Source organism: Lepidochelys kempii, chromosome 6 (assembly GCF_965140265.1).
Source record: "Lepidochelys kempii isolate rLepKem1 chromosome 6, rLepKem1.hap2, whole genome shotgun sequence".
In the NCBI taxonomy this organism is placed as follows: domain Eukaryota; kingdom Metazoa; phylum Chordata; order Testudines; family Cheloniidae; genus Lepidochelys; species Lepidochelys kempii.
Window position 1 is genome coordinate 11,789,481 of NC_133261.1, and position 25,821 is coordinate 11,815,301.

The 25,821-nt window shown below is 48.1% G+C and overlaps 1 long non-coding RNA gene and 1 pseudogene across 2 annotated transcripts; one reads left to right on the top strand and one right to left on the bottom strand.

Moving 5' to 3' along the window:
* Window positions 1-17,179, bottom strand: part of LOC140913696 (uncharacterized) — a 31,214-nt pseudogene extending 14,035 nt beyond the window's left edge.
* On the top strand, window positions 16,626-22,582 carry LOC140913703 (uncharacterized). Of its 2 annotated transcripts, none has more exons than XR_012159644.1 (3): window positions 16,626-17,845; window positions 18,212-18,349; window positions 21,386-22,582. It is a non-coding gene; the product is annotated as an uncharacterized lncRNA (long non-coding RNA). The 2 variants fall into 2 exon arrangements; XR_012159645.1 differs by lacking the exon at window positions 21,386-22,582 and adding an exon at window positions 18,581-18,682.
* The last annotated feature ends 3,239 nt before the right edge of the window (window positions 22,583-25,821 follow it).

Consider the following 25,821-nt stretch of genomic DNA (forward strand, 5'->3'; position numbering starts at 1 on the left):
AAATTGAGGAAGTAAATATGAATATGTAGAATGGGAGACACACGGATAAATTAATTAAAAAATGCAAAGGATGAAAGAGGAAATGTCTAGGGAGCAGAAAAGAGTTGCAGCTGTGCAAGCTGAGGGTTCAAAAAATTCTGCTTACCAGGGAAGCCCTGATAACAAGTTGCTCCCACTGGAAATGGGTCCCCAAGAGTGGGAGACAATAACTAAATTAAGATGGACTCGAATGGAAGACCTACGATAACTGTCATTGTGGAAAATAATGGACCCAAAAATTCCCTATTGGATAGTGGGGCTGGTGTCAATATTGTAAACAGAAGTTGTAATTTGACTCCATATGTGTCTGAAGTCATTACAGCAGCCTCCTCTATTGGGGAAGGAGTGACAGAAAAAAATGTATCATTCAGTAAAAATAGCTATACCCAGAGAGAAAATGGGGAATTTTTGTTGTAAAGAACAAATGCTTCCAATAGATCAGGTGACTGAGCCAGTGATATTAGGGACTCCTTTTTTAAAGAGAAATCGGTTGGTTCTGAATTTAACGGAGTTCTGGGGCATGTGCCGGACTGGACAGAAGACACCCCGACAGCAGGGTACATTCCTGAATATGTGCTGCAAAAGCAGTGAAGGAAATTACACTAAATCAACAAGATACGTGGGTAAAAGAGTGTCCCAATGTCTGGACAAAGAACAAAGCAGACTGTGGTAAAATCAAAGCACATGTTAAAATTGTGAGGAATAAAGCGCCACCACGGAGACAATATAAATATCCTGTGCAGGCAGAGGCAGGAATTAAGAAAACAATCAAATCACTGGAACAGGGAGTGATTAAAAAGGGAAAATCTGCATACCATAGCCCAATTTGGCCAGTACTAAAAGCTTCAAAAGATTACAAATTAACAGTGAATTTAAAACAAATTAATAAAGCTACCCCCGCCATGGCACCAATAGTAACAGATTTGCCTCAAGTGATCGCAAGAATACAGGGGGCCCCTAAATGGGTCTCTGTCATAGATTTGGCAAATTGTTTTTTTGCCATGCCGTTGCATCCGGATTCTTGGGCCCGCTTTGCATTTACTTTTAAGAAACAATGGTACTGCTGGATCAATTATCCAAATAAAATTGGAAAAATGTCACCTCCTATGTAGATAAGGGAGAATCCGTATTTATTAGTAATAGTAAATTATTTTCCTGGATGGGTGGAGGCAATTCCCACCAGAAATCATACTGCAAAGACCACCGCCAAAAGTGTTCAGTAAATATGAAACCCCAAAAGTAATTAATTCAAATAATGGACCATATTTTGTAAAAAAAGAAAAAAAAAGTAGTTAAAAATTATTAAAAGCTTTAGAAGTAAAGCAACAACTACATATTCCCTGTCATCCTCAATTCTCAGAAACAATTAAAAAAAACCTTATGAAATATGCCCTACACAAAGTAGTGCAAAAAAATGGCAAAACCGCGTTCTGCCCCGAGAGACACACCCAGGCCAGGAGAACTCCCTCGCCATCTTCCCCGGCCGCAGCCAGCCCGGGAGAGGAGGGAGAAGCAGGCGCTCATAGCGGGAAGCAGCAGCTGGCGCTTCACCTGGGGAGGCGGCGGTGGCTGGGTTGGGTGTCTCTCCCTCATGGAGTCCTTGGACACTAATCAGACATCAAGAATTGTAAGATTCAAAAACCAGTAGGAGAGCACTTCAATCTCCCTGGACACTCAATAACAGACTTAAAAGTGGCAATTCTTCAACAAAAACACTTCAAAAACAGACTTCAGTGAGAAACCACAGATCTGGAATTAATTTGCAAACTGGACACCATCAAATTAGGCCTGAATAAAGACTGGCTGGGTCACTACAAAAACTGATTTCCCTCTGCTGATACTCACACCTTTTTGTCAGCTGTTTGAAATGGGCCACATTGATTGCATTGGCCTCATTAGCACTTCAAAAGTGATTTTCCCTCCTTTGGTATTTACCCCTTCTTGTCAACTGTTGAGAATAGGCCACTTCCACCTTAATTGAATTGGCTCGTTAGCACTGACCCGCCACTTGGTAAGGTAACTCCCATCTTTTCATGTGCTGTGTATTTATACCCGCTACTGTATTTTCCACTCCATGCATCTGATGAAGTGGATTTTAGCCAACAAAAGCTTATGCCCAAATAAATTTGTTAGTCTCTAAGGTGCCACAAGGACTCCTTGTTGTTTTTGCTGATACAGACTAACATGGCTACCCCTCTGAAACCTCTCGCCCATGGGGTGTTCCCGTCCTTGTGACGCCAGTGGACACGGCTGCTCAGGCAGGAGCGGGGGCTGGTTGCTGCACATTCAGGTTAGAAGCCCAGCTTTGGATGTCAGTGCTTCACTGCTAGAGCAACAGAGCTAAAGAACGAGCACCTGGGATCTTTCCCTGCTCTCAAGAAACAAACATGAGGTGTCACACCACAAACCTTGCTTCCATTCATAGGCGTGCGTACGGGGTGTTCCCAGGCACACCCTAATGCAGGGGACGGCACGCAAGCCGATTTTTAATGGCACGCTGCTACCTGCCGGGTCCCAGCTGCCGGCACCGCTCAGCCCGCTGCCAAACCCAGGCCGGCAGCGGGCTGAGCGGGGCCAGCGGCCGGGACCCGGCAGGCAGCAGCATGCTATTAAAAATCCCACCCGCCCCGGCCTGCTCTTCTCCACGCGCCGCCCCTCCTGCCCTCCCCACGGGGGGGGGGGGGGGGCAGGGTGAAGAAGCTTGATCCTGCCGGCTGCTGCTGCAGGACAGGCAAGTTCTCCCTCCCCTGCCTCTTCCCGCAGCGCGCTGGGTTCCTGCCCCTCCTCCTCTCCCTCCCTGCCACCGATCAGCTGATAGCCCTTGCGGGGGAGGGGAGAAAGCGGAGCCACAGCACGCTTGCGGCTCCGGGGAGGAGGTGGAGGACGGGGCCGTGGGGACAGGGGGTGGAATCAGGGCATATCCCCTCCAGCCCCCTGCTGTGAGTCGCTCTGGGCAAGGGGCTGGGAGCACCCCCACGACCCCAGCCCACCCCCCAGCCCTGACTCCTACACCCCCCTCACACACCTCCAGCCCTCTGCCCTGACCCCTGCACCCCCCATGACCCCAGCCCAGACTCCAGTCCCCCCCACACCCCAACTGTGTCCACATATCTATTCAGGGGACACCATCATAGGGCCTAATCACATCAGCCACACTATCAGAGGCTCGTTCACCTGCACATCCACCAATGTGATATATGCCATCATGTGCCAGCAATGCCCCTCTGCCACGTACATTGGTCAAACTGGACAGTCTCTACGTAAAAGAATAAATGGACTCAAATCAGATGTCAAGAATTATAACATTCATAAACCAGTCAGAGAACACTTCAATCTCTCTGGTCACTCGATTACAGACCTAAAAGTCGCAATATTACTACAAAAAGACTTCAAAAAACAGACTCCAACAAGAGACTGCTGAATTGGAATTAATTTGCAAACTGGATACAATTAACTTAGGCTTGAATAGAGACTGGGAGTGGATGGGTCATTACACAAAGTAAAACTATTTCCCCTTGTTTATTCCCTCCCCACCCCCGACACACTGTTCCTCAGACATTCTTGTTAACTGCTGGAAATGGCCCACCCTGATTATCACTACAAAAGGTTTTCTCCCCCCCCCGCCCACTCTCCAGCTGGTAATAGCTCATTTTAAGTGATCACTCTCCTTACAGTGTGTACGTTAACACCCATTGTTTCATGTTCTCTGTGTATATAAAGCTCCCCACTGTATTTTCCACGGCATGCATCCGATGAAGTGAGCTGTAGCTCACGAAAGCTTATGCTCAAATAAATTTGTTAGTCTCTAAGGTGCCACAAGTCCTCCTGTTCTTTTTAATTAAGTCACTGCAGGAGAATGTGCAGAGAGGGTAAATCATTCCTTTGTTTCAATTTCACAGCAAAGAAGTAAAAGGAACCTTATTGGAACATCTGCCATAGGTAGTAGCTCAACCTCAATTGTAAACAGGTACAGTGATGTGTCACAGCATGACTGAGGAAGCTATCTTGGAAGTAGTTGTGGATCCACAGGAAGAGCGGATAATTGATTTGGCAGGAGGCTCCTTGCGGGGGAAAAAAGAGAGAGGGACAGTGAATGAGCAGGTTATTTCAGAAGGATTAAGAAAGCGGGACTGTAAGGCTATGGCGGCTGTGGGACTGCCAGACAATAAGTGGATAGGGGAATTTCCCATGAGTTGGGCTAAAAAACCATTGGAATGTGAAGGCACGGAAGCCAATTCCTCAGTATTCCTTCCCAGCACAAGCTGTTCCCCACATGAGAAATCTTTAAAACAGCGATACAAGCCTTGGGAATTAAACAAAAGCTCCACATACCATACCGGCCTCAGTCCTCAGGCCAAGCAGAGCACATGAACCTCACTATTAAGGAAGCGCTCCAGAAGGTACTAAATCACACAGGGAAAGACTGGCCGGATAAACTGCCTCTGATTTTGGCTGCCATCTGCAGCAGTAATAGACTAAAGACAAAAATTCAACCCTTCCAAATCCTGTTTGGACATCCAATGCTCCTAATGATTGATCCTAGTTACCTGGTACAGGGTCAAGAAGAGAGCTCTAATATAACCCAGCATGATTACTTTCATGATTACTTTTCATGGGGGGAGGGATAGCTCCGTGGTTTGGGGGGAGGGATAGCTCAGTGGTTTGAGCATTGGCCTGCTAAACCCAGTGTTGTGAGTTCAATCCTTGAGGGGGCCATTTAGGGATCTGGGGCAAAAATTGGGGATTGGTCCTGCTTTGAGCAGGGGGTTGGACTAGATGACCTCCTGAGGTCCCTTCCAACCCTGATATTCTATGACTCTATGACTTTCAATGGCTCAAACAGTTACAAGAAGATAAAAACACCCTCTAGTATAGGGTTAATCAGGCCATCGAACACATGAACAACAAAATTCAGAAACAAAGGCCCACTAAAGGCAGCCCTGTGGAAAACAGGGGACCAATCCTGTACCTTAAAATGGAAAAAAGGGACCACTCATTGGAATCAAAATGTAAAGGCCCTTATCCACAGTGGACCGCCTTAGCCCATTGGTATACTGTATTGAAAAAGATGGAAAACTGAAATTGGTACATGCTTTCAGGTTTCCCAGACCTATTTGTACCAAATCCACAGTAGTATCTGCCTGCTTGTGAATGAGACTATCTTGCAGTTGTGACAAAAACCTCAATTTATTCTTAATTACCTCCAGGTCTATAATATTCATAATTCCTGCTCCAAATCCACCTCCTCCTAATATGGTGTCTACTACCTCTCCTTTTGCTTGGCCATTGGAGTGTTGATATGTTTTTATCCAGGCCGTTATAATAGGAAGGGAATAGAGTGAACATTTGGGTTCCAATTTAGACACGTTCAACTGAGTCCAATCCATACCAATTTTTATTTTTACTAATAGTGGGTTTAACAAAACTTTTACTGGGTCGCTTTGAGTCACAAACAATTTTGGTTTCTTTATCTTAATTGGGGTACCTCTTTCGAATGCATAGTCTCTGGTCCTGGTTCTGGTTCATGTGTCCGGGAACCATAGGTTCAATTTACTACGGGGTATTGGACAGTATCCCACAATCACTGTTAATATTGTTCCTGTCTTAACAGGCTCATCCCACTGGTACGGTAACTGTGGGTAGCTGGAACTCCAGGTGGTAGCCCCATAGGGACCTTCTATTTTAACCCCTATTTCCCAGTAGTTTGGTATTCCTGTGGTGTTTATAAGGTGAACCTTAAGTCCCACTTTCCCTTCCCAGGCATACATACTGGTATTTCCTAAGACTTAAGAGTTGGCTAGTATTTTTATCATACCATTCCATGAGGATTACTGGATCACGGATAGGAATCCATGATTGGCTGGCGGGGAATGAATTATTCCTTAAATATTGGCTTATAAGGGGGGCTGCAACTTCTCCTATGATTGCTCTAATTATCTGGGCACTAAAAGTTCCCAGAAGCAGCTAAAGCCAGACCTTATACTGGAACCTTATTTTCTGTGGATTAAAATTGGGGAGGTTAAGCAGCGCTTCGTGCTCATGTTCCGGGATGTCCTTTTCTGCAAAGAATTCACACATTGTTATTTGTGTAAACAATCCAGGATGTAATCCAGATGGGGGTGGGGGTGGGGATGGGGGTTAGTGTCACTACCTGCCCTGTAACCTGGGGTGCCCAGTAATGCTTTGCTGCTGTAGCTCCCAACCCGGACCACTCACAAACAGCCTCCAGCATTCCGGTGTCACCCCGAGTGTCTGTGTGTAGCTGCTGCCTGCCAGCCACGCTCAGCTCACACTCTGGCTTTCACAGCCTTGGTTATTACTGCAGGGTGACCCCAATACACATAAAGTCCCAGATTTCCCCCCAGAAATGTGTGGCCTGAACTGTCCAGCCCTCTCCTGGACAGTCCTGATAGAATAGGTCCATTGCCCCTCTAAGGGGATCAATACACAGTCATTTTTCCCACCCCAAATGGAGTTACCCACACAGTTTTCTTCTTTAATTGAAATGAACAAATTTACTTAATCACAAAGGTAGATTTCAAGTGAGTACAAGTGATGAGGCATCAAAGTCAGAAATGGTTTCAAGAAAAAAAAGAGATAAAAACACTTCCTAGTACTAAACTGAACAAACTAGACATGGTGCAAAGTGAAGTCCTTTACCACAGGTTTCCAGGAGCATTGTTGATAAAGTTTTCAGTTCAGGATCCGTTCCTTAGGTCCAAGGGCTGCTTTTCTTTCTTTCTTTCTTTTTGGTCCTCTTAGGTGAAAACGAGAGATGAACAGGGAGAAAGAACAAGAGGTGTTTTTGCCCCTCTCTTTTATAATTCAATCACCCTTTGAAATGCAGAATTTTCTCAAAGCTACCCCTAGATAAAGTTCTCAACTGAGTGGGGAGACATGAACTTTGGTGGGGAAGAAGTTTCATGCTGTTGTTTGCTAAAATGCAGATCAGTTTGTTCCTGATTGCCTTCCTTTCCAAAGAATGGCTACTTTATAGGTGATGGCTCATCAGCTCTGAGGACACCTTGGCTAGAGGGGTTAACTTTTCCTTTGTTTCTGAGAAACAGTTTTACCCACTCCCAAGACGTGTCTGGTCAACACGCTTCAGTTGCAATTTCAGCTTCTGTTCATAAGTTTTTATATAAAGTTGCTGCATACATTTCACTATGATCATGCTGGCCAGTAAGTTATTAGTTTTCAAATGATACCTACCTTATAAGGCATAATTTGTATATAGATGATTACAGCAGTGTGTAGGGTTTGAATACAGGGGTGTATTCCATCCCAGAGACCTCTTGAGACTTTGGAAAACTCCAGTATCCCTGTGTAAAACACTTTTGTGTTGTCCCAGTTGGTGTCAGTCCTGTGGGGTCATGGAGTGAACCTCAGCTCCAGTCAGTAACCTACCTCCACAAGCTACTTTTCATGGAATCCTTGCCCTGTGCTCCTTTGGCCAGCTTTGCATGACTCCATGCTCCTTCCATCAGCACTCTTAGCTGTGTGCAGAAATTAGAGATCTAAAAGGTAGATAGTTAACCGGTAAGCATAGTCTTACCAGTTAACTTAACTGTTAACCCCCACGCCAGCTGGAGCAGGCCCGGACACGGCACCCGGCCGGAGCAGTGCTGCCCAGCTGGAGCAGGCCTAGCCAGAACAGCACCATCCAGACAGACCAGGCCCCAGCCCCAGTCAGATGGGCCCCAGCCGCTTAAACAGTTAACTGTTTAAATGACATATTTTACTTGTTTAAACGGTTAACTTTTAAAACAGTATTTACATCCCTAGCAGAAATTTCCATCTAGAAGTTCGAACAATCTCTATGGAAAGTCTCTTTCTACTCCTGGATGGCTCCGTCCTTGGAGAGTAGCTCATCCCAGAGACATATACAGGGATTTGACTCATTTGCGTAGTCTGTGGGCATGGCTAACATGAGTGAACAGCTGAGGAAAGAACACTAACCGCTCTACGCACCTCTGTGCCAGGGCTTGATTTTTCCCTACACATCAGTGATTACATGTGTGATGTCACTTCATATGCGATACTCATGGAGGAATTCTGTGCCACCTGTGAAAGCACAAACTTCATGTTCTCCACATATTATTTTTCACCCCAGAATAATTGATTTTGATGGAGCAGCGCTGCAATTACACCTTTTCCCCCCTCTGGGGGCTGCTGTGACACCAGAAGAGAGGGCAGGTGTGGAGGCAAGGAATATGGGGGAGATGGACAAAATGGGGCATATAGGGGTCCCTGGGAGGGTCACAGAAGCTATTGAGGTAACATTGAGCCAGGGGTGGAATGCAAGTGGGGATGCAGGGACACATGGGGGAAAAAGGAGGGCAGGAATACACAGGGATGGGGGGATGCAGGGACACATGGGGAGAGAGGGCAGATGCGCCTGACTGAATGGGAGAGACCAAGGGTGAGCCAGGGTTTCATATGGGAGGCTCCCCAAGTCTCTAACAATCACTCTTCCCCTCCCCCCACAAAACCCCCTCTTGCATACGTCTCCCACCAACACCCAACAATTCTCAAAGTTCACTCCAGGCTCCTTCCCAGCAATTACTTCCCTCTCCCTCAGCTTCTCCATTACCCCGGCTCCCCCAAGTCTTTGCACTACTTCTGAGGGGTGCAGGAAATACATTTCTATATTGTAGTTTAAATGAATTATTACTCAAAGTTCTGTGTTAAAATGACGAGTAAGGAATCTATTTGTGAAAAATCCCTTCCTGAATCTTGTTTGTAGTGTTACAAACATAGTTGCTGATAATTTATTTCAAACTACCTATCAAAATAATTGAAACTTAGTGGGGGGGATGGATAGCTCAGTGGTTTGAGCTTTGGCCTGCTAAACCCAGGCTCCTGAGTTCAATCCTTGAGGGGGCCATTTAGGGATATGGGGCAAAAATTGGTGATTGGTCCTGCTTTGAGCAGGGGGTTGGACTAGATGACCTCCTGAGGACCCTTCCGACCCTGATAGTCTATGAAACTAGTGTGATTATATTATTTTGACAAATAAAATATGCAGAATTTTAAAATATGGTGTGCAAAATTTTTATTTTTTTTGGCACAGAATTCCCCAAGGAGTAATACAAAACTCTCTGTGCGGCTCACCAGTCACACAGTTCATCAGGCCTCATGGTCAGTAAGGCCTTAGGACATTTGGACTGGTTTATCTTAAACATTTACACTTCATATTGGTTTATCCACACACCATTCGAATGCATCAGCTTCTTTAATAGCAAAGAAACAACTGGTTAGACCTTTGCTACACATTAGTCACGTAGTTTTTCTTCATCACATTTCTATTTAGAATGGTTTGAGCAGTTCCTGAGTCTTCTTTCAATCTGACACATCGCGCTGTCCTCCCCGCCCTCCTTGGACCAATCCATGCTGAGACAGGACTGCAAATCCCACCTCTAGATGTCACCTAAGAGTCACCTCCTGGCTGAAATCAAGGTAACTCTCGGGGAGGGATGCAGGGGGAGGAAGGGGGATTGTCCTGGCTGCCTGACAGCTATATGTGTTGGGGGGAGTTTGACAGAAAGAGAGAGATCTGGCTGGACCCCACTTAGATGGAGGGGGTCCCAAATGGAGAAGGTTGTGCCCATCTGCTCTAAAATCCCCTCACCTGTCTCCTCTTCCCCACACTGCTCAGCCAAGTCCCATTCTCTGCCCCACAGTCTCTGCTGGGCATCATGGGGACAGGACCACTCCCTGGTCTGATTCTGCTGGCATTGTGCCAGGCCCGCCAGCTGCCAGAAGCCCCTTGGGCCCTAGCGGTGGCAGAAGGGCGAGTCAACTGGTGCCAGGTGAGGCTGCCCAAGTGAGCAAAGCATTTGCCAGTCAGCACACCTGGACAGCCGCTCCCCGCTGTGAATGCGCTGGTGTATTCTCAGGTATTAGCTCTGTGCAAAGTGCTTTCTGCAGACAGTGCATTGGAATGGCCGTTCCCCGGTGTGTGTGCGCGCAGATGTATTCAGAGGTTTGAGCTGTGTGCAAAGCCCTTGCCGCAGACAGCGCAGTGGTCCGGCTGCTCTCTGGTGTTCGTGCGCTGAAGCTGGGTCAACTTGTTGGCATTGCTGATCCTCTTACCCCAGTTGGCACAGCGGTAGAGCTGCTCCCCGGTGCGTGTGTGCGCTGATGTCTGGTCAGCGTACTGGCATTGCTGAAGCTTTTCTTGCAATCGTCACAGTGGTAGGGCCGCTCCCCGGTGTGCGTGCGCTGGTGTATTCTCAGGGTTGAACTCTGTGCAAAGCCCTTACCGCAGTCGGTGCAGCGGTGCGGCCGCTCCCCGGTGTGCGTGCGCTGGTGTGTTCTCAGCCTTGAGCTCTGGGCAAAGCCCTTGCCGCAGTCGGTACAGTTGTATGGCTGTTCCCCAGTGTGCGTGCGCTGGTGTCTTTGCAGGTGTGCAAACTGTGCAAAGCCCTTGCCACAGTCAGCACAGCGGTACGGCCGCTCCCCAGTGTGTGTGCGCTGGTGTACTCTCAGCTTTGAGCTCTCTGCAAAGCTCTTGCCACAGTCAGCACAGTGGTACGGCCGCTCCCCGGTGTGCGCGCGCTGATGTATTCTCAGCTTTGAGCTCTCTGCAAAACTCTTGCCACAGTCACTGCAGTGGTAAGGCTGCTCCCCGGTGTGCGTGCGCTGGTGTTTTCTCAGAGTTGAGCTATGTGCAAAGCCCTTGCCGCAGTCGGTGCAGCGATACGGCCGCTCCCCGGTGTGCGTGCGCTGGTGTATTCTCAGCGTTGAGCTCTCTGCAAAGGTCTTGCCACAGTCAGCGCAGCAGTACGGCCGCTCCCCGGTGTGTGCGCACTGATGTGTTCTCAGGCTTGAGCTCTGGGCAAAGCCCTTGCCACAGATGGTACAGTTGTATGGCAGTTCCCCAGTGTGCGTGCGCCGGTGTCTTTTCAGGTGGGCAAACTGTGCAAAGCCCTTTCCGCAGTCAGCACAGCGGTGCGGCCGCTCCCCGGTGTGTGTGCGCTGATGTATTCTCAGCTTTGATCTCTCTGCAAAGCTCTTGCCACAGTGTGTGCAGCGATACGGCCGCTCCCCGGTGTGCCTGCGCTGGTGTGTTTTCAGGGCTGAGCTCTTTGCAAAGCTCTTGCCACAGTCAGCGCAGCAATACGGCCGCTCCCCGGTGGGCATGCACCGGTGCTGGGTTAGTGCGAAGGGGTTCCTGAACCTCTTGCTGCAGTCGATGCACTGATGGGGACACCGGCCCATGGGGAGTCTCTGGTGTGTAATCAGATTTGGTCTCTGGCTGAGTTTACCCAAGGGATGGACTGCGTCCTGTGCATGGATCCCTCTGTGGGATGTGGGATCTTGTGTTCCAACAGTGCTCTCCCCACATTCAGACTGTGTCTGCGTTCCTCCCGGGATCCCGTGCCCTGCTGGAGAGAGCAGAGGCAATCCTGGTGTTAGCTCACACTTAGGGCTGCAGGTTTGTCAAGGACGGAAAATGTCACGGATGGAGCGATAGTCACAGACAAATGGGGCAGTTTTTGGGATGGGCGTCTCACCCTACAATGGCAGCTCCTGTCTGGGCATTGAAACCTGGCCTGCGGGGTTACAGTTCCACTCAGATTTGCCCCCGCCCACGGTCATGATGGTGAGGGAGGCAGGTCAAATTTCAGTGAATGGCATTAACACTCATGTTCTACACCCCAGGGGTTTTCAATCTTTTTCTTTCTGAGACCCCCCCCCCAACTTACTAAAAAACACGATAGCCCACCTGTGCCACAATAATTGGTTTTCTGCATATCAAAGGTGGGGATGGCGTTAGGCGGTAGCAAGCAGGGCACCCATGCTACAGGGACCCCCATGAAGCTACATGGCTCAGACTTCAGCCCTGAGTGGCAGGGCTTGGGGACCTGGGCTTCAGCCCCATGTGGAGGGAGCTTCAGCTTTCTGCCCTGAGCCCCAGCAAGTCTAATGCTGGCCCTGCTTGGAGGCCCCCCCGAAACCTGATCAACATCCCCCTAGGGGCCCCCAGACCCCTGGTTGAGAACCACTGCAGTACCCCACACCAACCCCTCTGCACCAGGCTGGGGTTAGGGTTGCAGTGCTGGCAGAAGAGTGCTTCTTTGGGTAGTTCCCCCTGGGCAGGGCAAGGAGGAGGGCAGGTGTTGTAAATGGTGGTGGTGGGGGAGTAGTACACCTGCCAGCCAGCCCGTTAGCTATAAAAATCCTTAGTAGCTGTTCCCTTTGCTTTACCTGTAAAGGGTTAAGGAGTCTCACTGCGATGCTTAGGTAAGAGGAAGTGAGTGGGCACCTGGCCAAAAGAGCCAATGGGAAGGCTAGAACTTTTTAAAATAGAGAAAAAACTTCCCTTTTGTCTCTCTCTTGTTCTCTGGCTGGAGAGACAGGGCAGCAGCTGCGCTGTAAAAAGCTTGGGGCCAGGTACGAAAATCATCAATATCTATACCTAGACTTTCTCATTTGGAACTACAGCTAGGTAAGTAGAACAGGAACATTTAGTGAGATGTGATCAGGTCTCTCTCTTTATTTTGGGCTTGTGGATTCGTCTGTGCTAAAACAGGTGCTTTTGTTTTGTTTTTGTAACCTTTAAGCTGGACCCCAAGAAAGCCATTTCTGGTGTTTAATCCTTGCAGTTACTTTTTTTATTTAATATCTAACAGCAGCCTAATTTTCCAGATGTGTTTTCTTAGTTTTTTTTTTCTTTTCAATAAAACTTATTTTTGTTTGTTTAAGAGGAGGATTGGATTTCTGTGTCTTAAGAGGTCCGTGTCCATGTTTTTCAATTAGCTGGTGGCAATAGCTGATTTCTTTTCCTTTTCTCAGCTCTTCCCCGTAGGGGGTCTGAAACAGTCTGGGGGTACCCCACAGGAAGGAATTCCCAAGTGCGCCTTCCTGGGCTCTCAAAGGGGATCTGCACTTGGGGGGTGGCAGAATTTACCAACCCAAGACCAGGGGGATCTCTAACCTTGGGAGTTTAATACAAGCCTGGAGTGGCAAGTATTACGTTTTAAAGTCCTTCCGGGCCCCCACCTTCTGCACTCAAAGTACCAGAGCAAGGAATCAGCCTTGACACCAGGTTTTATTAAAAATCCTGGAGCAGTCACAGTAAATTTACAGACCTGTGATTTTACTAAAGTTACTGTAACCGCTCTGTAATTTCTGATACAAAATGCTGTGACAAATCTACAACCTGACTCAGGGTGGTTCTACCCTATGGTGTTTCTGCAGCACCTAGCGCCTGCTCCCACAGGGGCTATGCATGTCTTGGATCTTGTTTTAAGCTTAAATTGTAGCCTACCCAGGATACAGGCAACACCTCTCGCAGCAGGGCGCTGGTTTTGTTTTCAAACTGATTTTGTCTTTATTTCAATCAGAGGGGTTTATTTATGTGGTATTGGTTCTTCACTTTCTCCTGTTTTATAGCATGAGGCCTGTTCCTCAGTATTTTTGCTGTTATAATTATATTGGTTTGAAACTAGTTTAGTTGAGGGGCTATAATCCCTTCATGCGGATGCAGTGAGACCAGTTTAAAACTGCTTAGAACAATGTAGCTTATTCTTGCGGGGGAGTGAGTCCTTTTCTAGGAATTCCTTTTGAAGAAATCATTTACTCTTGGCCTGAGGTTTCAGTCTTTGAGCAAAACTAAAATGAAACTAAAAGGCACGAAAGCCTTTTGAAAAATCTCTAGGGCGCCCCTTACCTTGGTATGACTTTCTGAGGTGTGGGAAGCCTAGAAGGTGTTGTGGTGTACGGCCGGAGAGGCTTGTCTTTCTACCCAGGTGCTTGTTTCCTCCCCAGCAGCCAGCTCACACAGTCCCTCTATCTCCCCTCCTCCCCACCACCAGTCCATGTACCCATCTCCTCAGAGTGAGGGAAGGGGAGACAGGGCTCAGGAGAGCTTTCAGTGAATGCCTTAGATACAGCACCCAGCGTCTCTCAGAAACTTCCCCAGCACACAGACTGACTCTGTGTGGTACAAACCCACACAGTCTCTGGCTCTTTCACACTCACCTCCCAACACAGAGTTGTAGTAGGTTTCAGAGTAACAGCCGTGTTAGTCTGTATTCGCAAAAAGAAAAGGAGTACTTGTGGCACCTTAGAGACTAACCAATTTATTTGAGCATGAGCTTTCTGCTACTTCTTGGTACTTCCTGTAATGCACATATCATCTCTGCAATTTTATGCTTCCTAAGTGTGTTACTTTAGGGTTTTGACTGGTCTATGCATTTCATGATTTTTATTTCTCTTCTACTTAAAAATTTAATTTAATTTAATTAGCGAGTTCTGAAATACCTAATGTTTCCTGGCTGGAGTAATTATCCCTATGGTAACTTTAAAAAATATTATATTGAGGTTTTTTGTTTCTATTGGTGGCACACAGATCTCGGTGCACATAATAAAATTTATTCTGCAGATGGATTGAAAAAAATGAGAGGGAACATTGCTCACAGCCCCAGTGCCCTTTCCATTAAACAGCTGGGGAAGCTGAGGCATGGTGGAGCTGTAGCGACTCTTGAAAAAAGAGTCGTACGAGAAACGGAAAGCAGGTCAAATTACAAAAATGAGTCTTAAAAAACAAAACAAGCATGTAGGGGGAAAATTAGAAAGGCAAAAGCAAAACTAAACTAGCATTATAAAGGGAAAAAACAAAGCATTTTACAAATACACGGGAAAGCAGAGGAAAACAAGGACAGGCTAGGTCCATTACTGTGTCCACTTCTGGGCTCCAAACTTCAGGAAGTATGTGGACAAATTCGGGAGGGTCAGAGGAGAACAACAATACTGATTACATGTCTCGAAAACATGACTTCTGAAGTAAGTGAAAAAACTGGGTTTGTTTAGTCAGAAGAAGGGGGCGGGGGCAGGGGAGAACCCCTGATAACAGTCCTCAGGGACATAAAAGGTTGTTACAAAGTGGAGGGTGATAAACTGTTCTCCTTATTGACTGAGAATAGGTCAAGACTTTATGGGCTTCAATTGCAGCAAGAGAGATAGAGGTTAGATATTTGGAAAAACTTCCAACCTCTGAGGGTAGTTAAGCACTGGAACAAAATGATCTTGGCAGGTTGTGGAATCTCCACCATGGGAGGTTTCTAAGAACAGGTTAGACAGACACCTAGGACTCACCTGAGGAGGGGCTCTCAGGCCCAGAGTGTACCCTGGAGCCCTTGGCATCCCGGATCCAGAGCTCTGCCTCCCCGAGCTCGATCCGGTGGATTAAGTCCGGTTTGGAACCTGAAGAGCCTGTTTGGGGGAAAGTTTTACTAATAAATTTTTGGTGGCAGGGACTCGTTTATATGTTTGTGCAGCACCTGGCACAACAGGACATCACTCTCACAGGCTGCTTCAGAGGAAAGCTCAAGAGATCCAAAGCAGAAGAAAGAAATAAACCTTCCTTAGCAATAAACCTTCTTCCCGTCTCCCACCAGGCAAGTTCAGTTAGTACCCTGAATTGGCAACATCTACAACCCTCTCAGTTTGCAGTGGGGCCTAGTTTAAAGCCTTGCTGGGGTAACTTTAAATGTTCCCTTGAGATATCCCATTCTGCTAACACCTTGGCCTCTATGCTATCTTGTGGCACTACGTTCCATAGGACAAGCGTGTGACATGGATTTCTTTTAACCCACAAAAAGACCAGTGAACACCCATTAGTTTCAGATTAAGAGACAGGGCGAATAGAAAATCTGCAACCACCTTCTTTCTGGTCATTATTTCACTTACCCAACTGTCTCCTGAAACATGGATCATGGGGAAGACTTTGGAAGAAGGGAACTTTGCTCCTTGCCAACTTATAGCTGTTGAAATGTTTCAGGCATGTCATTAAGGCAAATCGGCCACAACGTGTCATGGCAGGTGTCACCCGGTGTCACCGTTACACAGACATTCCAGTTCTTTTGCATTGTTCAGTTGTACAGTTGTTAAATTTACGATGTTCATTCTTTTGGGGGAGGTGGGGAGCTGTTGCAGCAGCAGTGTTTTCCCCCTGCCTTATTTGTCTGACTAGAATCAGCTCCTGAGGCAGAGTTGCTGCCGTCAACCTCTGGCTGGGATTCTGGGAAGAGATGGTTGCTCATGGGCTCTTTGCTACCATCAGGGATGTGCCACTACTGAGGCAGGTAATTCAAATAAACCAGTTACACCAAGATTAGACCCAGGCTCTGTAGCCCTGAGTTCTCCTCCAACACCGAGCTGATCTGAAAGGGGCTGGCATTTGCCACCACTCAGTGACAGGGTGCCACATGGGGAGCACAAACGTTTTTCAGCTGTGAATAAATGAAGGGAAATTGGTCCTTACCCAAGGAAACGAGGGCCCGGTAATTCCTCAGCATCTGGTCCCGGTAGAGCTGCTTCTCTGGCCGGGATAAGACCTCCCACTCCTCCCGGGTGAAATACAGAGCCACCTCCTCAAACGCCACCCGCAGCTGCTGGCACAAGCGTTACACACTCAGCACCCTCCGCGCCAGCCCCAGCCCGGGCTCTCCGCAGGGGACGCGGGTTCGAGGGCAGCGGCTCCCGGGGAACCCCCAGCCCAGCAGCTGTGACCCAGGGAGACCCCCCCGCACAGCCCCCCGGGGACTCGGGCCCCGCTGGCCGGCGACAGGAGTCGCCCTCGGCTCCCCACGGGGCTCTGGGGCGGGGCGCTGGGAGGGGCCCGAATCCCAGGGCAGGGACCAGGCTCCTCCCCCGGCCGGAGTCCCCGCCTCCGCCCCAGGCCTGGGCTCGGCCCCGCTCCCGCCCCCGGCTCGGCCGCCTCGGGGCTCCTCGGCCCGGCTCCGCGTGTCCGCCCGGCCCGGGGCCCCCAGCGCCGCTCCCCGGCCCCAGCGCTCCGGCTGCGGCAGCCCCCAGCCCCGGGGTCACTAGCGCGGGAGGGACCCGGTCCCGGCCCCGCTCGGCCCCAGCCGGGACCAGCCAGTGCCCGGCCGGGGAGTCCCCGCCCCGCGTCCTACCTGCGCCGGCCCCGCTGCAGCCATCGCCGGGCTCGGCCCCGGCCGCGTCCTCCGCCCGGGCAGCGACCTCCCGCCCCGCGGCTGGTGCCTCCCTCCCCGGGGCCGCCTCCCTGCGCACGGGCTGGGCTGGGACCCGCTACGCTCCCCACCCGCCCCCGACTCAATGGCCCCGCGCCTGCGCCGCCATCTTCAGCTGCCGGGGGAAGCCCCATCGCAGCGACCTTCCGGCCCCGCCCGGACGCCTGGGTCCCGAGTCCGGCCGCTGGGGGCGCTCGCGGCACCTGGTCCCCGGGCTGCAGGAGCCCGAAACGGGACAACCCGGTCCCCGCCCCTGGGCTGTGCGCGGGGCCCCGCTGTGCCGTGGGGAGCCGGGAGCAGGGCAGGTGGGTGGTGGTTGTTGCTGGGCTGTGTGAGGTTGGTGTGTGTATTTGAGGAGATCCCCCCCAGGCTGGGTCTGGGGTGTGGGTCTGAGTGGTACAGGAAGGCTGTGTGATGTGAGTGGTTTACAGATCACAACGTGACTGTGGAGTGTGTGTGTCACAGTAAGACACGGGTCTGGCTGTGTGATGTTGGTGTGTGTGTTACTTCCAGGGGATCACAGCCTGGGGTGTGTTTCAAGCGCTCACACCCATGTCCCTTCCCAGGGCCCCGGGGAGGGCAGGTGCCCCATAAGATGCCGTGTTCTGGCCTCGGTGCTGGCGCTGAAGCAGCTGCCCCTGCCCCCCGCTCATTGGGCCGGGCCCTGCACACCTCAGGTGCCCCCCCACCCCCGGCCGGTCAGAACAAATGGTCCAAGGTGAAGCACATCAAGGGTCTGTGGGACACCGAGCCCAGCCGGCTCTTCCAGAAGCTCGCCATGCTGCTGCGCTTTGCTCGCAAAGGTATCGCGGGGGGAGGAAGGGAAGGATCTTGTGCGTGACACAGCCCCAGCCAGAGGGAGTGCTACGGGCCCTGCCAGCTTCCCCGTGCCCCACAGGCCCCGCTGCAGCCAGAGGGGGCATTACAGAGACTTCCCAGCCTCCCAGTACTTGACAGGTCCCAGCCAGAGGCTGTGGCTACAGAGCCCTGCCAGCCCAGCCTTGACCACTAGCACTGACCCTGTTGCCCCTAATAACCACAGCACCCCCTAACCTCTGTTAACCCAAGGCTAGCATCCTTCTTGGCTGCTGGAGCAGAGGATGCTGGTCTGAGGGGTAGAGTCTCCCCTTCTCATCCTTTCTCCACTGGACCTTTCTTCTGTTTCACAGCACCTCCCCTACGGTGGCTGAGTCTCTCCCCATCTCTCGCAGATGTTTCGCATAAGAGGGGGCAACCCAGTCTCTGTGGTTCAGGCGGCCTAAGATAACAGCTAATGGTGGCTGAAGAGGGGAAGGGCCCTGGAACAGGTAATTTGGGGCAGGGAGGGTCACCAGGAGCCCCAGGACTCCTGGGTCTCATCGCCGCCTCTGCAATTGGATAGTGGGTTACAGCAGGGGGGGCACCTTGTTTCTATTCCTGGCTCTGGGAGGGTAGTGGATCGTGGTGGGTTAAAGCAGCGGGGGCTGGGAGTCAGGACTGCTCTCAAGTGGAGTCCCAGCTGTGCCTCCCTTGTGACGCTCCATCTCTGTCCTTTGCAGCAGGGGGACCCAACCCTGATTTCAACACCAACCTGGCCAACCTCACTGAGCAGTGCCGGAGCATGGTCTTGACCAAAGCATCCACTGAGGTGGCCATCAAGGGAAGGGTACGTCGCTGCGTCCTGCCAGCTGGGCTCATGGGCTGCAGCCTTTTTGAATTCTCTGGGTCAGACCAGACCATGCCGAGGTGTTACAGGGAAAAATGAAAACCATTGTAAACCTATATGTTCCCCCTTCACAGGATGCAGGATCTTGTTTCTGGTATCAGCGTCTATCGCTGTGGAAGCAGCTGGTGATGTTGGTCTCATCCTCCTTCCAGTGTAGTGCAAGGAAAGAGGACAGAGACAGATAGGTGTTCCAAAACAATATAATAACATTTAACATTCCTGTGATGGGAAGAACATGTCAACAGCCCAACACTATAGCATTTTATTTCAGAAAGGGGAACTATACAAAAATGAGGGGGTTAGTTAAACAGAAATTAAAAGGTACAGTGAATAGAGTGAAATTCCTGCAAGCTGCATGGACACTTTTCAAACACACCATAATAGAGGCCCAACTTATATGTATACCCCAAATTAAAAAACACAGTAAAAGAACTAAAAAAGAGCCTTAAGAAGCATTGAGAGATAAAAAGGCATCTTTTAAAAAGCGGAAGTCAAATCCTTGTGTGGTAAATAGAAGGGAGCATAAACACTGCCAAATTAAGTGTAAAAATGTAATAAGAAAAGCCAAAAAGGAGTTTGAAGAAAAGCTAGCCAAAAACTCAATAGGTAATAACAAAATGTTTTTTAAGTTCATCAGAAGCAGGAAGCTTGCTAAACAACCAGTGGGGCCCCTTGGACGATCGAGATACAAAAGGAGCATTTAAAGACGCTAAAGTCATTGAGGAGAAACTAAATGAATTCTTTGCTTCAGTCTTCACGGCTGAGGACGTTAGAGAGATTCCCAAACCTGAGCTGTCTTTTGTAGGTGACAAATCTGAGGAATTGTCACAGATTGAAGTGTCACTAGAGGAGGTTTTGGAATTAATTGATAAACTGAACAGTAACAAGTCACCGGGACCAACTGGCATTCACCCAAGAGTTCTGAAAGAACTCAAATGTGAAATTGCGGAACTATTAACTATGGTTTGTAACCTGTCCTTTAAATGATCTTCTGTACCCAATGATTGGAAGATAGCTAATGTAACACCAATATTTAAAAAGGGCTCTAGAGGTGATCCCGGCAATTACAGACTGGTAAGTCTAACGTCAGTACTGGGCACATTAGTTGAAACAATAATAAAAAGAAAATTGTCAGACACGTAGAAGAACATAAATTGTTGGGCAAAAGTCAACATGGTTTCTGTAAAGGGAAATCAGGTCTTACTAATCTAATAGAGTTCTTGGAAGGGGTCAACAAACATGTGGACAAGGGCGATCCAGTGGACATAGTGACCTTAGATTTCCAGAAAGCCTTTGACAAGTCCCTCACCAAAGGCTCTTATGTAAATTAAGTTGCCATGGGATAAGAGGTGAAGATCCTTTCATAGATTGAGAACTGGTTAAAAGACAGGGAACAAAGGATAGGAATTAATGGTAAATTTTCAGAATGGAGAGCGGTAACTAGTGGTGTTCCCCAAGGATCAGTCCTAGGACCAATCCTATTCAACTTATTCATAAATGATCTGGAGAAAGGGGTAAACAGTGAGGGGGCAAAGTTTACAGATGATACTAAGCCGCCCAAAATAGTTAAGACTAAATCAGACTGTGAAGAACTTCAAAAGGATCTCACAAAACTAAGTGATTGGGCAACAAAATGGCAAATGGAATTTCATGTAGATAAATGTAAAGTAACGCACACTGGAATAAATAACCCCAACTATACATACGATACGATGGGGGCTAATTTCATTAAACTGAGCAGGAAAAAGATCTTGGAGTCATCTTGGATAGTTCTCTGAAGACGTCCACGTAGTGTGTAGCGACAGTCAAAAAAGCACACAGAATGTTAGGAATCATTACAAAAGGGATAGAGAATAAGACGGAGAATATCTTATTGCCCTTATATAAATCCATGGTATGCCCACATCTTCAATACTGCGTACAGATGTGGTCTCCTCATCTCAAAAAAGATACACTGGCATTAAAAAAGTTCAGAGAAGGTCAACTAAGATGAGACTAAGGGGGTATATGCACGAGGTATATAAAATTATGAATGGTGTAGAGAAAGTGAGTAAGAAAAAGTTATTTACTTCTTCCCATAATATAAAAACTACAGGCAACCAAGTGAAATTAATGGGCAGCAAGTTTAAAACAAATAAAAGTAAGTTTTTCACACAGCACGCAGTCAACCTGTGGAACTCCTTGCCTGAGGAGATTATGAAGGCTAGGACTATAACAGGATTTAAAAGAGAACTGGATACATTCATGGAAATTAAGTCCATTAATGGCTATTAGCCAGGATGGATAAGGAATGGTCTCCCTAGCCTCTGTTTGTCAGAGGGTGGAGATGGATGGCCGGAGAGAGATCACTTGATTACCTGTTAGGTTCACTCCCTCTGGGGCACCTGGCATTGGCCGCTGTCGGTAGACGGGATACTGGGCTGGCTGGACCTTTGGTCTGACCCAGTATGGCCATACTTATGTTAACAAAAGGTAAGTGTATGAAGGTTGGTTTACAATAACTGGGGAAAAGAGGAAAAGGAAACACAACTGTCATAAAACCTAAGCAAACTGGGATCACAATACAAGGAGCTTGAAGCAAACTAAAATGATAAAATCCCCTAAAGTCCTGCTGCTGTCAGATGCTTTCTCTGGACAGGCTGGGTGTTGGAGTGCGTCGGACCCAGGACCTACGGCCCCCAGACCTGGTGATGGCCCGAAGGGAGGAACGCTGGATCGTGCTGTAGCTGGACTTGGAGCCAACGGCAGGGGTACAGCCAGGAACCCTGGATGCAGCAGGTACGTGGATGGGATGGATGAGGATGAGTTGTCTCTCAGGATTCGCTGATTCGTGATCTGAGGACCGTGCGAACGCCACTGCGCTCGGCTGCCTCTGTGACGGAGAGCATTGTGGTGATGTCACGCAGTTCCTTTTAATGGTTCTGTGACAGGAAAACCTGAGGTAGACTGTCAGTTACAGAACCAGTTCATTGTGGCCTGTTAGCTGCCCTTTCCCACCAAAGTTCAAAAAGGTGCAAAACCACCACCACCCAGCTGAAACAAGATGGAGTCGTTTGTGGCAAAGAGACACCATATTAAGTGTCCGACTCCATATTGGATAATCACCATTTTAGTGATTATGAGGGTATATCATCATAAAACCTCATTAAAAACGCTATAAAATCACAAGATACAAATATATTAAAACAGGGCGTTTGGAGCCTTGAATGAAGGAGCGAGGCTGGGCTTGTAATTATGGTGCTGGCCTGGACTACAGGACTCGTGGTTTCTATTCCTAGTTCTGCCACTTGGTCCCTCTCTGACCTTGAGCAAATCACTCAGTCAGTGGTTCTCAACCAGGGGTACAGATACCCCTGGGGGTATGCTGAGGGGGTGCACCAGGCAGTACACCATCTCATCTAGAGAGTGGCCTAGTTTTACAACAGGATACAAAAAAAGCACTTGCAAAGTCAGTACAAACTAAACTTTCATACAGACAATGACTTGTTTATACCACTCTATATACTATACACTGAAATACAAGTACAATATTTATATTGCAATTGATTTATTTTATAATTATATGGAAAAAAGGAGGAAGTCAGCATTTTGTCAGTACTAGTGTGCCGGGAGACTTTGGTATTTTTATGTCTGATTTTGTAAGCAAGTGGTTTTTAAGTAAGGAGAAACTTTGGCACACGCAAAAGAAATCAGAGTGCTGAAAGGGGTACAGTATTCCGGAAAGGTGGAGAGCCACTGATTTAAGTCATAGGGAATAGCCAGACTGGATCAGAGCGGAGGCCTAATTTGTTTGGTCAGTAATCTAATCTAATCTAACAGTACTTGTGGCACTTTAGAGACTAACAAATTTATTAGAGCATAAGCTTTCGTGAGCTACAGCTCACTTCATCGGATGCAGCCGATGAAGTGAGCTGTAGCTCAAGAAAACTTATGCTCTAACAAATTTATTAGTCTCTAAGGTGCCACAAGTACTCCTTTTCTTTTTGCGACTATTCAACTTTGTAACGTTAATAGCACAAGCAGGTCAGCTGTGAAGCTTTGATCCAAATTCAAACTCCTAATCTTCAGATCCAAACTCAAGTAACTTCACAAGAGTGTTGGGATTTGAGTTCTGAAATGGGCCATCATAAAAAGAAACCTGAGCTGTGAAGTTGAAATCTTCACCTAGATCTGATTTTCTTCATGTTTCTGAGTGGTCTGGATTCTGTGTCCTAGTTTGGGGTCTATCTCTAGTTAAACGTGAACTGTAAAGAGAAAATGGAATTGTAGGCAAGCTCAGATAGGTGACTGGAACGTCCCTGCTCACTGGACTGGGCACAGGAGATTGAGCATAGAAATCTGTTTTAATTAACGTTCCAAAAATTCTTTCAAACCCTTCTCCTCCTAGCATGATACCTGTTTTTCCAGCTTTGCTACTGACGCCCCATATTCAGCATTCTGTGATACTATAGATACCAGGAGAGAGACGTCATAGTCCCCAGAAGGGATAGCATGAGATTTCTGATACCTGTGATGCCCAGGAGAGCCAAGCTTTCCTTCTAAATCCAGCAGAGAGAGCAGATTCAAATGCAGAGGGGAAATAATTGTATATGGTTAAATTAGAACTGATTCCTGACATAATTATTGGGTGCTGATATTATCACAAGAGCCCCAAAAGATCATATCAAAAGTTCAGTTTGCAAATATCTCTGTTCTTCAAAATGATACAGTACATCAGTGCAACCCAGAGCTGCTTCATGTTGCTATGGCATAGTTTCGTAAAACATGACTGTGACACTGCGCTCCGTATTCTTCATAGCATAACTGAGATGTATTTTATGCAAGATGGGTTATGTGAGGTTTCACTGGAAAGGTTATGATTACTGGATGTGATTATCCTATTTGTAACCATGTTTCATTTTGGTATCTGTAGTTAGGAATATTGATTATGAATCAATTACAAGTGGGTTTTCACTGGGGAACGCCCACCAGAAAATGCAATCAGTCTGGATGGACTACGAGGAAAAACAATACATCTTTTAAGATTCCAATATCCCACCTTCCTGGGAAGCCTTCCAGTGGGCCCAACAAACAGACTTTGAGTGGTGGCTGCAGGGTCATATGATCACGTCGCCAGATACTGAACTCTATGATAAAATTAATACTTTTCCACTGACTGGGGATAGAATCACCCTGGAAAACAAGGGATTCTGGCCATATGTGAAACCTATTTAAGGCAGGGGAGCGACATAATCAGTGTTTGGTTTTCAGTGAATCCCTGCCCAAGATGCTGTAAGAAATTGATGCTGATAACTGGTTTCTTTAGCTTATTGAGTTTATCTTGCATGTTTGTTTTAGTTGATCCGTAATCTGTTTTGATCTGTTTGCTCTCTCTCTTATAATCACTAACATCGATCTTTTGTAGTTAATAAACTTGGGTTCGTTTTCGCTAAAACCACACTTCTTCCTCCACGCTGAGGAATGGGACGAATTTCATGAGCTTATGCCGTATAGTTCTCTATGCAGTGCACGACGATGTAAGTTTGGGTTTACACTCCAGAGGGTTTACACTTGAGTGCTGAGCAATTCCTTAGTTGAAGCCTTCCCCTGCAGTGCTGGTTGCAGTGTCGGTGTCTTTCTGCAGCTGGGTGTGGCCCTACCTGTGTGCGTGCCGAAAAAGGCTTGAGGGCCTGGCTCAGCAGGACAGGGTAAGGGAGCCCAGGCTTGTGGAGCAGGCAGGCTCAGTGGTACCCAAAGTATATCAGGTGGCACCCTGAAGGGTGGGGGCGGCAACCAGACACAATGACATCAAAAGTAGGTCTAGAAATCAAAACTCCTTCGTCGCTTGAGTACCTGCCCTGACCCTGCAGCACACCACCAGAGCCTTTACATATTCCTCCCCGCACTGCCAGCCGTTACCAGTCACCTCTGCACATCAGACATTTTAGTCGCCCAGAGGGTGTTAACTCAGATATGAAGCAGTTCACTTAACACAACCATGCTGTCAATTCATTAACCAGTGTGTAAATATGGTTCATTAACCAATAAATAGCAAAATGACTTTTTTTTTTACATATCTGTTGGAGCTGGCATGGAGGTGACTTCTCTAGCTCAGCTTCACCGTTGCAGTGACTGGTTCTAGAGACGGAGAGGGAGTTCATTCAGGCGATTCACTCAAGGTGCTGTGTCAGCCAGACGCCTGTTCTCTGGGTGGATTTCTCAGCGGTTGCCCAAGACCAGACTTTAAAACAGGGAGTTAGTAGGGTGCTTGTCAGCAATCAGAATAAAATTGTTACCCAGCAGGCGGTGTTCTCTATGGCCAGGCTTTGCTGGTCCCACTCACGTCTCCTTCGTACAGACATTTTGACTTGAGAAAGCGACATGCCGAACAACATGGGACATTTTATACCATTTCTGTTGGATGGTGCAGCCTGGTCACGCTGCTGGGCAAAGCTGGCCTGGGCCAATCAGGAAATGACCCATACTCATGGCAGAATCTTGGAACATCCAACCAGGATATGAGCTGTGTCCATTCTTACTGTCCAATGAGACAATCACAATCCAGGCTGTAATCCAAACTAGTAAGGAGAGGTGGGGGAGCATGTCACCGCCTGCCCTGTAACCTGGGGTGCCCAGTAATGATGTGCTTCTGTAGTAGCTCCCAATGAGAGCCCTTGGCATCCCGGATCCGGAGTTCTGCCTCCCCTAGCTCGATCCAGTGAATTAAGTCCGGTTTGGAACCTGAAGATGTTTGGGGGGAAAGCTTTATTACTAAAGTTTTGGGGGCAGGGACTCATTAATATGTTGGCACAGCACGTGGAATGACAGGACACCAATCTGTCCAATCTGAAACAGAGGAAAGCTCAAGCGATCCCAAGAAGGAGAGTAATGAAATTAATTTTCCTTATTAGAGATTTCTTCCTGTCTCTCACTTGTACTCTGAATCGGCAGCTTTTACAACCCTTCTCACTTTGCAGTGGGGGCCGAGTTTAAAGCCTTGCTGAGGTTAACTCTAGATGTTCCATAGAAATATCCCATTCTGCTGACACAGGGCTGGGCAAACTTTTTGGCCAGAGGGCCACATCGGGGTTGCAA